We start from the raw sequence: 16,006 nt of genomic DNA, 5'->3' as shown, positions 1-16,006 counted from the left end.
CATTTTCCAAATGCCTGATCACCGCTTCTCAAAGCAGTTACTATACCCTCAAGAATGGAAAACGGAACATTGGTGGACAGGAAAAGAGATTTAAAGATGGGCTTATAGCCAACTTTAAAAATGGTAAGAGATACTGAGAGAACTGGGAAGCCCTGGCCTCGAGAATTGGAACTGGAGGACAGCTGTTTTCCAACAGTACTATGGAATTCAAAGAGGCACGAATGGAGGCTGAAAGAAAGAAACGTGTCAAGGGGAAGGAGCATCAAGCCAACCCTTGTCAGGAACACCTTCCATTTGGAAATCAATGCCCTCATTGGAAAAGAACATGAAGATAAAGAATAGGTTTCGCTACAGTCACCTATGGACCCACTGCCAAGACACTAGACTTGGAAAGCAATCATACTCGGACATGATGGATCGTCTATAATGATGATGATCCTACCTTAGATACAACAGATATGGCCAATATTTATTTATTTATTATTTAAACTTATTTACTGAGCACATACACAAAGCAAAATGGAGAGAAAGAGGGAAAGCAGACTAGCCTGCCTCACCATCTACCTTGCTGGCATGTTGACAAAGCACAGATTAATAAGTTTTGCCACCAAAAAGGTAATCATAAAAAGTGGAGGCTGTTGAAAGGGAAAAATATAATCTTGGAATGCATTTTGGAAGAACTTTTCAGTGGTCTCTAGAAAATTCAAAATGATTTGTTTACTTATGCAAGGCTTACCTGACCTGGTTGTTTCACTTCTCATGTGTGTTACATTAGTTTTGTATAAACAGTTTGTTGAAACATGTTGAACTGCCGGGAGGGGGTTCTTTTCTCTTTTTTGTGGTTGAACCCTTCCCTATTTTTTGCATTCTATTTCTACCTCTGGTGCCAAAGTTTTGAGGATCAGACAGAAATCATCCAACGAACAGAGTAGAGTTCACCAAGACTTTTTCAAATAGGGTCTTGATGGTTTTAAACATATTAGGACCCTGCCCTGGTGCAGAGAGGCATTTGCCCCATACCTGCCCAGGAAGTCCTTTCATAATCCAATAAGGGCAAAGGTCAATCACTGAGGTGGTAACACATCCCCAGATTTATGCTAATGCAATATGAAAGGCACCCACTATCAAAAAAAGGGATACATGAAATCAAAGAATTGCAGGCTCCAACCCTGACCTATGGGGACCCCATTTGAGGCCGGGTCCCACAGTTTAACAAATCCTGCCTGCTTCAACCAACCTGCACCTAAAATGTATAAGAAGTCATAGGTCATCAGCACTTGGATTTCTGCTTAGAAATGGATGAGACAACAATGGGGCTAATGTAACCTGATAACAACCTGATTACTTAAATGTAGTCAGAGATTAGATTGAAGAGCCACGACTAGTAACCAATGGAAATCTCATCATAACTAGGAGTCAGTATTAACTTTCTCATCCATGAATTTGTCCAATCACCTTTTAAGTCAATTGCAGTCACTCTCATTACAATCTCTAGATGCCAACTCCATAAAAGTACTATGATTCCCTATACCAGTCAGCCCTTTCCACCCATGAATTCAACCATCCACAGCCAGAAATTATTCCTGCCTCTCCCTCAAAAACTTCCAAAAAGAAAACCTTGCTTTTGCCATTTTATAGAAGAGACGTCATTTTACTATACCATTTTATATAATGAGACCTGAGCATCCACTGATTTTAGTATCCATGGGTTGTCCTGGACTCAGTCCACAGCAGACACCAAAGTATTTGTACATTCCAGATGTTGAGGAAAAGTCATGCTTCTCCTGCCCTGATTTTGTGACTGTCCTCAGAGATATCAGGTTGGCTATTACTTGAAACAGGATGCCGGATAGATGAACCTTTGGTCTCATCTGGCAAAGTTATACTTATCTGTTTATGCAAAGTAATGCTACTCCCTTCTCCCCAAGTGCCCACAGGAAGGTGCTGCTGTATAAAAGACAAAAACATTGCAATTTCCCTATCCAATAATATCCGTTCCACTCCACAAAACAACCCTGCTACAAACTACACATTCATTCTCATGGAGAATGCAATTAACTTGAGCACCTTTGGAATGGGATTAGACAAACCCGTGGACAACAAGGCTACCTACAGCTTCAGTTGCCTTATCACTGTCAATATTAGGAAGCCTCAACTTAGAAATGACCAGCCAACACAAACTGGGGAGGAAGGTGCGCTTTTCTCGGTTCCGCATACTTTTTACTCACTAAGTTCCTATGCATTTTCTGAAAGACCAGTGATTGTTGCCGCCATTTATCATAAAGTTAATTTTAACGTATGGCAACCCTATGAATGAGAAACCTCCAAGAGGCTGGTCATCCACTGTCCTGCTCAGATCTTGCAAACTCCGGGCAATAGGTTCCTTGATTAAATCAATTTCCCGGTAATGCAGCCCCCATATTCCCTTACTCTTTCATTCACTGAGCATTACCAGCTTTTCTGATGACTTACATAATCTCAATGACACACTCAGTTTAGTCCTATTCAGTTTTAAAGAAAATCAGCTCCCCAGTTGTAGAATGTTCTCCCCTTGGTCGTCCAATTGGTACTAATGTTACTGTCATTCCAGCTTCAAAAAGGGTTCAGAGGCTGAAAAAGTTTGAGAACCCCTTCTCTAATGTCTTAATTTTTTCCAAAATAGGTATGTAGGGTTTAATATTTCAACCTGTTAAATTGTACAACATGCTTTTAGCATTTGCAATCTGTTTTAAAATGTTATGATTGTTTCACGTTGTATGCAGCTTTGAAATCACACATTATCTGGTAAAGATATAGATTTTTTTAAATTAATAAGTAAAAATTTGCTCTAGCTTAGACCAATGTCCAGGCTGGCATACAGCAAGTCCACTGCATCTCCTGTCATTTGCAGCCAGCACAACCATATGACTTGTAATCAAAGACATCTCAAAGACCTTATTATACTGAATAACAAAACATTAAGCTACCATATCTAGCTGCTAGACAGGCTTTTCCTGAAGTCTTTTACTCCAAATAGTATCCTAGCCCCTCTATGAAACTTTGATGTTTCTTTTTGGCACTTTATTCCGAGTGCTCCATCTTAAATATGGACCCTGAGCAAAGGAAAAGCTTTTCGTTTTAAATGTAACAGACCAACCCGCTGTGATGAACTGATTCTCCCCTTCCCGAAACTCATCCTTGCCAATTTCCAACACAGAGATATTTGAGCCAGCCAAGGAGATCCCCAATTAATAGAAAGTCTCCTGCCTGCTGTTAGAGAGTTCTGTCCCAGCTTGAGCTGGCAGTCGCGGAAGGAAGAGAAAGAGCTAGCGATTCCAGGGAGGATTATATGAATGGGAAGACACACGAAGGCAGGCGCACAGGTACCCCTTTGGCCCAGAGAGCCTGGCAAAATAGAAAATAATGCACAGTAGCTGCAAGAGAAGGAGCAATGAAAAGGAAATTGCCACCTCTTTCCAAAGGGCATTCCCCCCAATTTGCCATCTCTCTCTGGCTCTGTCACCTGCCATGCACATCCAGTTACATGGAGCAAATGAGCTGGCTGGTTTGTGGTTTACCAATGCTTATTTTTCAATGACATAGCCTGTTACTTTGGAATACAGGTAAGCAAAATGTCCCTCCTTTGAGCCTAACCAAGGGAAAGAAGTTGGCAGCATAAGCTTTTATAGATTTAGGCCTACTGCATCCAATTGAGAAGGGAGCAAGCTTCTTTTCCGCTGCTTCAGAGAACTAAGACGTGAAGCAATGGATTCAAATGACAAGAAAAGAGATTTCGCCTAAGTATTAGAGAAACTTCCTGTTGGTAAAAACTGTTAGACAGTAGAATCTGCAACTGCCTGGAAGTCCACCAAAGTCTCCTTCTCTGGAGGTTTTTAAGCAGAAGTTGAATGGCCATCAGTTGGGAGTGCTTGGATTGTGTCTATCTGCCTAGCAGAAGGGGGTTGAACTACATGGCCTTTGGGTCTCTTTCAGTTCTATGTTTCTATGTTTTTATATTATGCTTGTAGAGATGTACACTGGAACACTTGAACACTGTCATCCCCCTAGATCACAGGACCTATGAGAAGTGTATGATCAAATAAATGTTGACCAAATAAATAAATGTTGACTTCAAAGACTCTGGCAGAAACCAGTGCAAGTGGTCCCGGTGGTGATGGGCACACTGGGTGCCATGCCAAAAGATCTCAGCCGGCATTTGGAAACAATAGACATTGAAAAAATTATGATCTGCCAACTGCAAAAGGCCACCCTACTGGGATCTGCGCGCATCATCCCAAAATACATCACACCGTCCTAGACACTTGGGAAGTGTTCGACTTATGATTTTGCGATACGAAATCCAGCATATCTATTTTGTTTGCTGTGTCATAAAATAAAATAATGTTTTTATTTATATCCCGCTTTTCTCCCTCACAGGACCCAAAGTGGCTTACAACATATTAAAATCACATAAACAATAATCAGAGTACATCACAATAAAATATAAGCATAATAGAACAGATTAAGAAAAACAACTACAGTATACATTCAAGTTCATGTGGAATCATATCAAGACATATATTGCACTCTACTCCAGTACACAACATATGATGTTCCTGTCAATCTTGATTAGTTTTCTAAAGAATCATTTAAACAGATTGAAAGCATGCTGAACAACATAAACTGTTCAAAAAACCATTAAAAGTGTAAGCCGCCTTGAGTCCCCTCAGGTGAGAAAGGCGGGGTAGAAATGTTGTAAATCAATCAATAAATATATAAGCCACTTTGAGTCTCAACTGAGAGAAAAATGGGGGAAAATATTATGAAAATGATGATGATATCCAGATCTGAGTGAAATCAAAAAAATGAGTTTGCTAGTTTGTTTACTCACCCCACTAAAACAGAGGGTGAAAGTATCAGAAGTTGGAGGTGATTCAGCAATCCTGATCCGTCTCCTGTGAGATTTCCTAGAAGGTTACATCCAACCACCTTCTGCTGCTCTGGAGACTAGGACTCGGAACAAAGGATTCAAATAGCTGAAAACAGATTCCACCTAAACGTTAGGAAAAACTTCCTAGCAGTAAGAGCTGTTCCACAGAGAAATACACTGCTGCATGGGAGTCTGGTGGAATGTCCTTAAGCAGATGATGGATGGTCATCTGTTGGGATGCTTTGATTGTGCTTTTCCTATATGGCAGGGGTTGGACTTGGACTTGTGGCCTCTTTCAACTCTATGATTCTATGACAATACTGTTTAGTGATTTCCTAGCTATTGTACACTCCCCTTCAAAAAAACATGAAATACCTATCCTACAGCATAGTTCCTGGTCATATGGACTTTACCCTGAAATCTGCCGTCCACCCTCTTACCTTTGCCCTGCCCACCTCTGAAATGTGGCCCCAAAGGTTTTCTCTGAGACAGAATGCAGCATTCCGCAGAAAAGAAATCTTCCTCTTTGCTCTAACATAAGCCAGAAAACTATCAACGTCAACCTCTTTGCTATCAGGATATTTGCTACCAAGATCAGAGCAGCAAACCACACATTTTACATGCAAAACGGTTCTCTAGTCCAAAGGCGTCTCAGGGATGGAAATGAACTCTGGACAGCAAACGCTAGAGTGAGTAAACAGCATTTGCGCTCAGCCGTCCAACCGTCTGACGCAGCACAAGGCAGCAGTTTCGTATGGATTCCAGGAAGGCTGTCGGAACAATCTATACCCTGGTAACCTCCAGATTAGATTACTGTAATGCTCCAGATGTGGGGCTGCCTTTGAAGACTTCTCGGAAACTTCTGTTCACATAGAAAGCAGGTGCTTGAGCACAACTTGGAAATGTTATTTTTCTGGACCCCAGAACCCTGAAACCCACTGTTTGTGGGGCTAATGGTTGGAGATATTGGAAATCTTGATTTGATTTCTTAACCTTGCTGCTTCTGACATTTCTATTCCTATCGGCTAACGCCTGGTACTTCACAAAGCAGTCCACATTTTTTTAAAAAAATTGAAGCAATTAAAAAAAACCATTGCTCCATCAACTGGACAAGAGGTCTCATCTTTTGTCAGTTTTTGGCTACAAAGTAAGCTTGGGACTACTACCATGTGTGTGTCCAGTCTCATGATTTGCCGATGACTAGAGCTGACATCTTTTTGGATCACTTTTAACAGCTTGAAGAGCCTCCTTTAGCTTTATCAACATTCAAAAATGACATATGTCATTACAGAAATCAAAACGCAAGCTAAAACAACCTGGGCTTCTCATTTCAACTGATCCCACTTTCTGACAGCGACCGTGTCCCTAACCCATTAGATAAGGTGGGGGAGGGCTTCCTGTGTTCTGTTTTAATTTGCTGTTAAGTTGCCCTGAATTCCTGAAGCTTGAGCTGGTAGAGAGGTGACATATAACTTAAATAAATAGATAGATGTAACCAGAATTTGGGCTGAAACTCCCAGAATTTTCCTTCAAGCAGCTTGGCTAGAAATGAAAATCTCCGAACATACAAGAACAGGCAACAACTTCTGAGCCTGAAGAGCCTCTAATTTGCTGCCTCAAAGTGTAGAAGAATCTCCTTGTCTGAAATTTATTAGACATAAGCCAGATGCCACCTTTTGAGAGTGCTTGGATTGTGTCTTCCTGTGTTACCAAAGATGGTCCTAGGAATCTCTTGCAATTCTAGGACACTATGATTCTAACCCAGGAAATAAATTGATTAAGCAAACTGAATAAGTTATATTTCCAACCTCTGAACAAAGACAATTGCTTCTGTGGCTAAGGACTTCAACCCTCACTGTATTATCCTTGAGAAATGAGACTAGCATTTTACTGATGTCCATTGGGATAGCCATTGGAAAAAAAGCCTGCTGACCCCCAGCTTCTCACTCCCAGGAAGGAACAGTGCAAAGATTGGACACCTGGGACCATTGCTGCAGAAATGAGCTTCTCCTATCACAGAACTGAATCAAACCCTTTACTTAGTGAGTCCATGAGCAAGCAGATTTCCTTTCTCTCTCTTCTCCTCTTCAGCGTCTCCTGTTACAAGCAACTTGAACTGGCTATTGCTGCTGGAGCATCCAGCAAAATACCCCCTTTGCACTGTTTCTGTCAAAAGAAAAGGTAAGGTAATTAAAAAGGGAAACCTCATTAACAAACCTAGAACACCTTTCTTTCCTCTGATCAGTTATTAATGCAGCACTTTTAACACAACAATGACAAGACTGCGTTCTGTAATCCTGCTCTTGTTCAAAAGCACTGGATCAGAGATGACGTGCAGGGGAAAAACATTGCTTTATGCTCCGTGCTGATTAATTTCGAGTGATGATATCATCTCCTTGGTCCGTACTCACAGTTGTTAAAATGACACAAGACGGCATCAAAAGAGGCAAACCACCCTCCTATCATACAGGACATGCACAAAGAGATGAAAAGGTGGCAAAGGACTGTCCCAAAAATACATAGTCAAAAAGCATGTCCAAGCAGCTGCTATCCCAAATGAGGTTACTCTGTAGGAAACCCCACTGAAAATCAGGGGAATTTCACTGGTCTAAGAACAGTTTGCTCATTCAGGACATCATCTTTCTTGTATAATTCCACTCCAGCACATTATGGAGATAAGAAATCTATGCTAAATGATCTTGAGTCCATGCCCACACAGGCAGAAGGTCATCTGCCCAGACATTGGATATCCATATCTAATGCATACTTGATCGATGCCTGTCCACCACACTCCTGCAAACACACAACAAAAGTGACTTCCACAGCCTTTCCAAGCCACGTTCTCAATGTCTACATTTTCAACTAATTTGCATCCATCTTTATTTATTTCTGATGGTGCATCCTTTCAATGAATGTGCAAGGTAATTTACAGTAAAATCCAACAAAGGCAGTACAGTGGTTCCAAGTAGAAAATCAACCAGTAAGGTACACATGAGCATAAATATATTGAGGGAATCATATCCTGTCTAATCTCAGAAGAGGGATGACGCTTGGTTAATACTCGGATAAAGGAACCACCAAGGAAAACTCTAGGCCACAACTTATTACAGCTGTGAGTCTCAACCTCTTTGCTCAACACTGAGGTCACGAAAAATTGGGCAACAATGAAAGGTTTCTGAATACCACAATTATATAAATTGTTAGCAATGATGTGCAATCTTTATGGTGAACTCCGTAGAAAATGCTTCAGCTATACCCCATAAAAAGGAAAATCAGCCTATTTAGCAAGCCTTGCAAATGCTGATTTCTTATTAGTACATGTTTGATTTTTGTACCTATTTTATATGGCTGAGCACTAGGGGTCACATAAAAATGTGTCAGGCAGAAAGGGGTTGCGAGTGGAAAAAGTTTAAGAAGCTTTGCTCTAGACCAGTGGTTCTCATCCGGGGGTCCCCAGATGTTTTTGGCCTACAACTCCCAGAAATCCCAGCGGTTAGGATTTCTGGTAATTGAAGGCTAAAAACATCTGGGGACCCCAGGTTGAGAACCACTGTTCTAGGCTCTATTTCCCAGGAAGTGAATGACAAGCCTCCTCTTAACATTCCTTGCATAACCTTCTTCTGCCAAGTAGGAAGACACAATCAAAGTCCTCCAGACAGATAGCCTCCCAGCCTCTGTTCAAAAGCCTCCAGAGAAGGGGACTCCACCAGACTGCAAAGCTACAGAATATTGCACTGTTCAAATGTCTCTTATAAAGAGAAAGTCTTTCCTACTATTCAGGTGGAATCTTTTTTCCCCTGCAGATTGAATTCATTACCCCGTGTCCTGGTCGTTAGAGCAGCAGAACACCTGCTCCATCTTCAACATGACATCTTTTCAAATATTTAAAAGTATGGAGCTTTCCCTTTAATGTCTGTATTTCAGAGTTCAGTTTGCATTTTAAATTCTTTTGGGTAGTCACGTGTGTCAAAGGAGCCCTTTCCCCAATAAGGCAGCTTATTAAATAAATGATTTTAAAAAAATGGCAGAGAGATACAGACATGATGGCTTAGACTGAATTTCAGCCTGATCCAGTGAGTCTCTCTAGAGAAGAGAAGAGGAAGCTAGTGTGGCATAGTGGTTTGATCACTGGACAATAGTTCTGGAGACGAATCCCCACTTGGTTGTGGAAATTCACTAGGTGACCTTGAACAAGTCACACTCTCTCAGCCTCTGAGGAAAACAACCTCAAATCCTCTCTGAACAAATCTTGAAACACAAAAAACTTACAATAAGTTCACTTTAGGGTCTCTATAAGTCAGAAACCACACAAAGGCATGCAATAACAAGGGATGAAAAGAGTTTGGGAGAGTAATTTGGATGACAAATTAACCCATTTCCAGGTTGAAAGATTCTGGGAACCACTGTCCAGAAATAACTTTTCTTATCTCAGGGAAGGGAATTGTTCATTCCAAATACAATGTATTGATTATTCCAACTGAATCATCTATGCCCAACACTTCAACATAAACAAGAGATGTTCCCTGACCCAAGGAGTTTGCATAGCTGCAGTTACAAACCAGAGGAAAACAAGAGATGCAGGAGGCAAGAAAGGCAGAGCTGACAAAATGCAAGTTAGGTCATGGTTAGATCAGTGGTATATTTTCATGCCTCATCTTATTCTCACTGTTATGTGTTCAACCCCTTTAAATCATTTTAAGTAACTGTTGCTTACATAGGACAGCTTATCTGTGTGTATGTGTGTATTTTAAAGAATTTTGTTATACTGGAGTGATATTTTTAGCTGTATGTTGTTTCAAGCTATGTTGCAAGCTGCTCAAGTTTCCACATTGAAATAAAGGTGGGATATTAGATAAATGCACACTTCACAACTTCATTCCGCTTGGGATAGAGACATGGGAGTGTTAAAGAAAGAATTCATAGAAAAATGGGGGACGGGGGTTGAGACGAAGTTCAGAGGAAACGTGTTAAAACTTCTACTCTCACTTGTACACTGTCGAAGCTCACAAATCTAATTTGGGAACTCAAATTTTAAGAATCTCACAGGTCCCTTTGATTCCATCTGAGCTATTCATCCTATTCAGTCCTGCGCCTCCCCCCCCCCCCCAGAATATTCTCCAACGTTTCCCAAATGGGTGCCTTCTAGAAGATCCCAACTCCAACAGCAATGAAAGACAAATCTTTATCCGAACAGTTAGCTTAGGATGGAAAGGTGAGATAGAACTAAAGCTCGAGTGAGACATATAAGATTACAATTTGCAAGAATCAGATTTTGCTAGTTTGGGTTACACAATCGTTTCAAATCCATCAGATTTTTAAAAACGTAAATTTCCCACAAGCGCAGAAGAAGTTTCCAGACATCCTGGAAAACAATGGCCTTTAGGTACAATTCCCAAGGTCGCGAAAACATATTCACAATTAACTAGATTTTTTTTTCTCTCTCTCTTTGGAGAATTACAGACAGCTTGTTTATTCATACAGTTCACTGCAGCCTTTCGCCAGAAATCAGCAGCATACAAAAAGTCATGGTCATTCATACCAGCTGAATAGGAACAAGAATGGACACTGCAATAGCTGTGAACAGTAAGCTCTTCCAAAAGGCAAGTCATGAATCAATGGATCCAAAATCTAAGGGGGGAAAACCTTCTAATGGAATATTTGGAAGAACATTTTGACAGTGGAATGGACTACTTTGAAAGGTAGTGGCCTCTCTGTCAGAAGTCTGTAAATGGAGATGGGATGGTCATCTCTTTAAATAGAGAGATGTAAGGGATGTAGATGCCTATGAGCTTCAACATAGTATAGTGTTTTAAGTTCTGGACAACTCTGGAGAACATGGCAAGTCACACACTCTTGGCTCCAGAAAACTCCAAGAGAGGGTCATCTTAGGGTTGTCATGAGCTGGAAATGTCTTGAGGACACACAACAACAAGATCCCTATAGCAGGAGAAGCATTACAATTGTATTATATCAACACTTTAAATGACTTTACCTGTGAAAAGATCCATGTTTGGCACCTCCGATTATCATTTTTTTAAAAGCTATTTTAAAGATGTTTTTAAAATTGTTAGATTTTAGCCTTTCTTGTAAGCCGCCCCGAGCCCTAGGGGAGTGGCGGCATATAAGTTTAAATAATAAAAATAAATAAATAAATAAATAAGTGACGGATAGCCACAGCCTGTCAAAGAAGATAGTCAAAGTGGTCTAATTCAATATTAAGGCAAATGTTGGTACATCTATGCCAGTCCCACTAGTAATTCATTCCTACCCTGTGAAGCCATCTGCTATTTCTTTGCCAATCCAAAACGCAATTTCTATGCACAAGGTACTATGTGTCTGTCACGTCTTCCCTGTGTCTTTAAGCATAGAGTCATAGAATCACCAGTCTTCTTGTGCAGAAAAAAGTTTATTGAGAAACAAGTGTGAAACCCAGCTCACTTTCTGCAGATCTCCCCCTTCCAAAAGGCTATCTAGAAAAATGGAATCTATGTGGATAAGTTATGAGAGAGAATAAGATCTGTAGAGCAAAGTCCCAAGGTCCCCAGCTCTACACTTTCTCTGCCCAATTCTACCCTGAGATGGAAGATTTTAAAAAAAACTTCTTTAGTCCTATATAGAACAGCACAATGTTAACTATGTATAGGATAAAAAATGGGATTCGGCATGTCAGAGTTTACAGCTTAAAGCCATTGGTGCCACAACCATGCCGGATCTCATTAATTTGCCCACAACAAATTTACTATACATCAAATATGGATTCAAAACCAAAGGTGTTTCCAGGCAAGGTTTGGGGCAAGTCCTAGATATTTCAATTCCTTTTTGTTCACCAGTATCCTAAAGCAAGTCAAGGTATTTCATTATTTCATTACATCAGGCAGAAAATCTCATAAACACCTCTCCATTTTCCAAGCAGTAAAAATACAATTATCATAAATTATAACACTAACCATCTCTTACCCTTTCACGATACTGCTCAGAGCGGACTATACTATTGTTAACAAGGCTCCTATCTTACAATATCTTCCTTTAAACACAGGCCATGGATCCAGGTAAAAATGGTGTACAGTTTGCAACCTTCCTATGTATATCTTATATTTCTTTCCTCATTTTTCTGACATAAAACATTTGCTGAGGAAAATAAACACATGCATAATGGAAAGATTCTTCAGATCCCTAGCATTCAAATGTTAGGGCACTCACTTTAAATACCTTAAAGGCACCAGTTCCTGTCTGATCTTGGAGGCTGAGCAGGGTTAATGCTGGTTAATACTTTGATGAGAGATTGTCAATGAATGCCAGGTGCTGTCAGTTCTGTTTCAGAGAAAGCAAATGATAAAACCATCTATACCAGTGGTTCCCAACCAGTGGGCTGCAGGATCTAAAATAAGGTGCATGAGACATGCAGGGAAAATCAGCTCTAGATTATTAAATATGGTTTTCTGTGGGCAAGCAGATGGCGACTACTAGATGGCATACGTTCTGTATCAGAAACTAGAGCTGATGTGGTCTATCCAAATGCATTTTTCTGAATTAGCACCCCAAATAACCAAACCGAATCTAAAGTTTACCAAACATTGATTCGTAAGCCTTTTGTATTATTATTTAGGTACTCATGTTGGAGAGTGGTCCCTATTCAAAAAAGGTTGAGAACCACAGATCTATATACATTCCTTACAAAAAAAAATCCATATGAAAGCCATAGGATTGATGTAAGTTAACCTAAAGGCAGATACATATACACAACTTTCTGAAAAGTGGAAAACAGAGGAAGAATATCCCAAAACTCTCAAGCAGTTCAGTATTAGATGTATTAGAAACACATTTGTCTCCTGTTTTAGATGCTCGAACAGCACATCTGTACCTTTCATAGAATCAAAAAGTTGAAAGAGACCACATGGGCCATCCATCCAACCCTGCCATGCAGAAAAATACAATCAAAGCATTCCTGACAGATGAGCATCCAGCCTGTTTAAAAACCTCCAGGCAAGGAAGCTTCACCTCATTCAGAGACAGCATAAGCCACTATCGAACAATTTTTACCCTCAAGAAGTTCTTCTTAGGTGGAATCTCTTTTTCTCAGTTTGATTTCTCTTGCTCCGTTGTGTCTTAGTCTTCAGAGCAGCAGAAAACAAGCTTGCTCCTTCCTCAATGTGACATCCTTTCAAATATTTAAACATGGCTAATGTCCCCTTCTCTCAGCCTTCTTTCCTGTGAGTCAAACATAAACATACCTAGCTCCCCAAGCAGCTTCTAATTGGGCTTGGTTTCCAAACCTTAGGTAATTTTGGTCACCCTTAAGGCTCTCCAACTTTCACATACCTCCCTTTTAAACTCCCCCCTTTAACTCAACATTGCTACAAAGGAACCCATCCCAGCAAAGCTTGGGATGCAAGATAGTTCTCAGGTCCCACTTGTCATACTTTCCTGCTTGCAAGAGGACTCCTCCCACTCTGGATGCCAGATTCTGGAACACCCCGTCTCTCAGCTCACAACAGCCCTCCCTTGCCACTTTTCTGCCCTTTTTCGATGCCACCACCATCTCAATTTCTAAACACACATAGTTTACATACTGGAATTCTCATGCCCAAACCCTAGAAAAAACCCACAGGTAGTCCAACCCATAAGGTAATCAGGCCAAAAGTCTTCACCTGGTTTAAGTGTGCTGCGGGAAGCAGCAGAGCTATTAAAGTTTAGTTAAAACCAGGAGCTTAGGTCTAATGAAGCAGCAGTAAAGGCTGCCTGTGAGCTGAGCATCAATCATTGCATTCAAGGTTGGAATCAATTCCCAGATAAAATACAGCATGCATAAAGCCCTCACTCGCTCCTCAAAAATAATACCATGTTTCTTCGATTCTAAGACACCATCAATTGTAAGACACACTAATTTCAGTAATGCCAACAGAAAAAGCTTTATTTATATATAAAAAAGCACCCATGATTCTAAAATACATCCCATTTTTAGAAGATTGTACATGAGGGAAAGCATCCACCTTAGAATTGAGAAAATATAGTCATAATTATTTCAGCCATTTGGATAAGGACTGCTTAAATCAAGAAAAAAACAACTGCTCTTCAAGGCCATCAAGACAGAATACATTATCTTCCCGCTCCTAACAGAGACAGAAATGTGATGTCTTCTGCAGCAGAAAAGAATAATCAGCCACAAATAATCTACCGTCACTCCAAACCAAGTTCTGGAAATACTAACCATCAAAAGCAAGACACTTTTCTGATGTTATTCACACAGAACTGAGGAGACATACAAACCAAGTATGTCCCTGCTTGACTTTTCTCATGCCCTGAGGGACAGCCACCTTGACCTATGAAAGAACCAATCTGTTGGGAAACAATCCTGTCCGTCAGACTGAGATGACTCTCCCTGGCCGAGTTTCACGTTATCTGAGTATCCGCGACAAGAGCCCAGCCTCTCCAGATGGCTGGGAGAATCCAAGACAATGATCATACCTTCCTTTTTGTTTTCCCTTTCGGAGCAATTAACCTAGAAGAGCCACCGCCATCCCCTCTCTTTCCGTCTCGCGGATGCAGAAAAGAGCAATCACAACTTAATAATGTCAGATTTTGCAGGCGGGGAGGTGGGAGGGAAAGAAACCAGTTCCTTCCTGTACAGGAGAAGAGCCTTCAAAGTGAGTTAAGAGGCAACTAGGAGAGTGATCTTGAGCAGGCGCCCAAAAGAGACGTTTCCTCTCCATCTCTTTGCCCGACAGCATTCATTTCAAGGGGAAAGAGAGGGAGGGAGGCAGCCAGCCGCCTCCTTGTCTTTTAAAACTTCCCCTCCAAAAAAATTGCATGCATACCTATGTAATAAATAGAACAAAATCTTACAAAATAAATAGTCCAAAAGAAGTCTCCTCCACAGAGTGGAAGAAAATAACCCTTTTGTATTCTATTTCCTGCAAAGGAATACATACATACTGTATATAGAACAAAAATAAAACCTACAAAAATATAGTTCAAAAGAAGTCTCTGTTCTCAGAGAGAAAGAAAACAAACCTCCTCCTGCAAAGTATATAAGACAGATATAGAGAAATATGTATTATACTACATAGCTAGTTCAAAAGAAGTCTCTCTTCCTCAGAGAGGAAAAAAACAAATCTTCCCCTGCAAAGGGTGTATATATATATATATAGATATACAATCCAGATAGATATAGATAGATATTATACTATATAAATATTCCACAAAATTGCTAGTTCAAAAGAAGTCTTTCTTCCTCAGAGAGGAAGAAAACAAACCTTCCAATGCAAAGGGGAGACATAAATATATATGTAATATAGATAGACAGTATAGATATATTATAACTTCTAAGCTATTTTCCCAATGGAAGGTTAGCATATATATATCTCACACACACAAAATAGCTAGTTCAAAAGAAGTCTCCTTCCTCTGAAAGGAAGAAAACAAATCTTCCCCTGCAAGGTGGATAGATGGACAGATAACAAATAAATAGCTATTATATGTATGTATGTATGTGTGTGTATCCACAAAATAGCTAGTTCAAAAGAAGTCTATCTTCCTCAGAGAATAAGGAAAACTAACCTTTTCTTGTCCTTCCTCCCAAAAACTCTGACATTTTCACCCAAAGTCACTTTGGGAATGAGCCACTTTCTTCCAAATCACTCCTTTTCTTTTATCCCCAAATTCCACTGGAGACAAACACAAGAGAAATCCTTCCAACTGGATCAAATAAGAGATAAAACATACCTTACCACAGAGATAAGTTCTTCCTTTTCTGAGGGAGAAAAAGAAGCCTTTTCCTTCAAAATCTCCTTTAAGAAAAACTCTGAAATTTCCCCCCAAAAGGATTCTTCTGTCCTAGAATAAAATGGGCCTCACCTTGCGCCTCCTTCTTGAGCCTTGAAGAGAAGAAGTTGCGAGGAAGATTCCCTGCCCTCAATCAGACCAGGCTGACTGCCTTTGTCTGCCTGACAAGCGCCATGTTGATATCAACATCCAAGCTCCCACCTGCCGCCGCGGGGAGGCCCTGGGACTTGTAGTCCCGCCTCCCCTAGGGTGCAGGCGTCTAGTCGCGGCTGAGAACTACCTATCCCGGCATGCCTTTCGCCTTCGCAGATTAGA

General features: G+C 40.5%; 1 protein-coding gene across 11 annotated transcripts in view; it reads right to left on the bottom strand.

Moving 5' to 3' along the window:
• Window positions 1–15,935, bottom strand: part of hmbox1 (homeobox containing 1) — a 117,265-nt gene extending 101,330 nt beyond the window's left edge. For 4 of the 11 annotated variants that reach the window (XR_507253.3, XM_062968809.1, XM_008118573.3 and 1 more), the window contains exon 1: window positions 15,764–15,934. The gene's annotated coding sequence lies outside the window, so the exon portion shown is untranslated. Of the gene's footprint in view, window positions 1–12,949; window positions 14,345–14,374; window positions 15,735–15,763 lie in introns of those variants that run through there. The other 7 variants (XM_003225927.4, XM_008118576.3, XM_008118577.3 and 4 more) reach the window with 5 other exon arrangements.
• Window positions 15,936–16,006: the final 71 nt, after the last annotated feature.

This window comes from Anolis carolinensis, chromosome 1, assembly GCF_035594765.1.
Source record: "Anolis carolinensis isolate JA03-04 chromosome 1, rAnoCar3.1.pri, whole genome shotgun sequence".
NCBI classification, from domain to species: Eukaryota; Metazoa; Chordata; class Lepidosauria; order Squamata; family Dactyloidae; genus Anolis; species Anolis carolinensis.
Note: the sequence above shows the minus strand (reverse complement) of the source record. Positions and strands in the feature narration are given on the sequence as shown.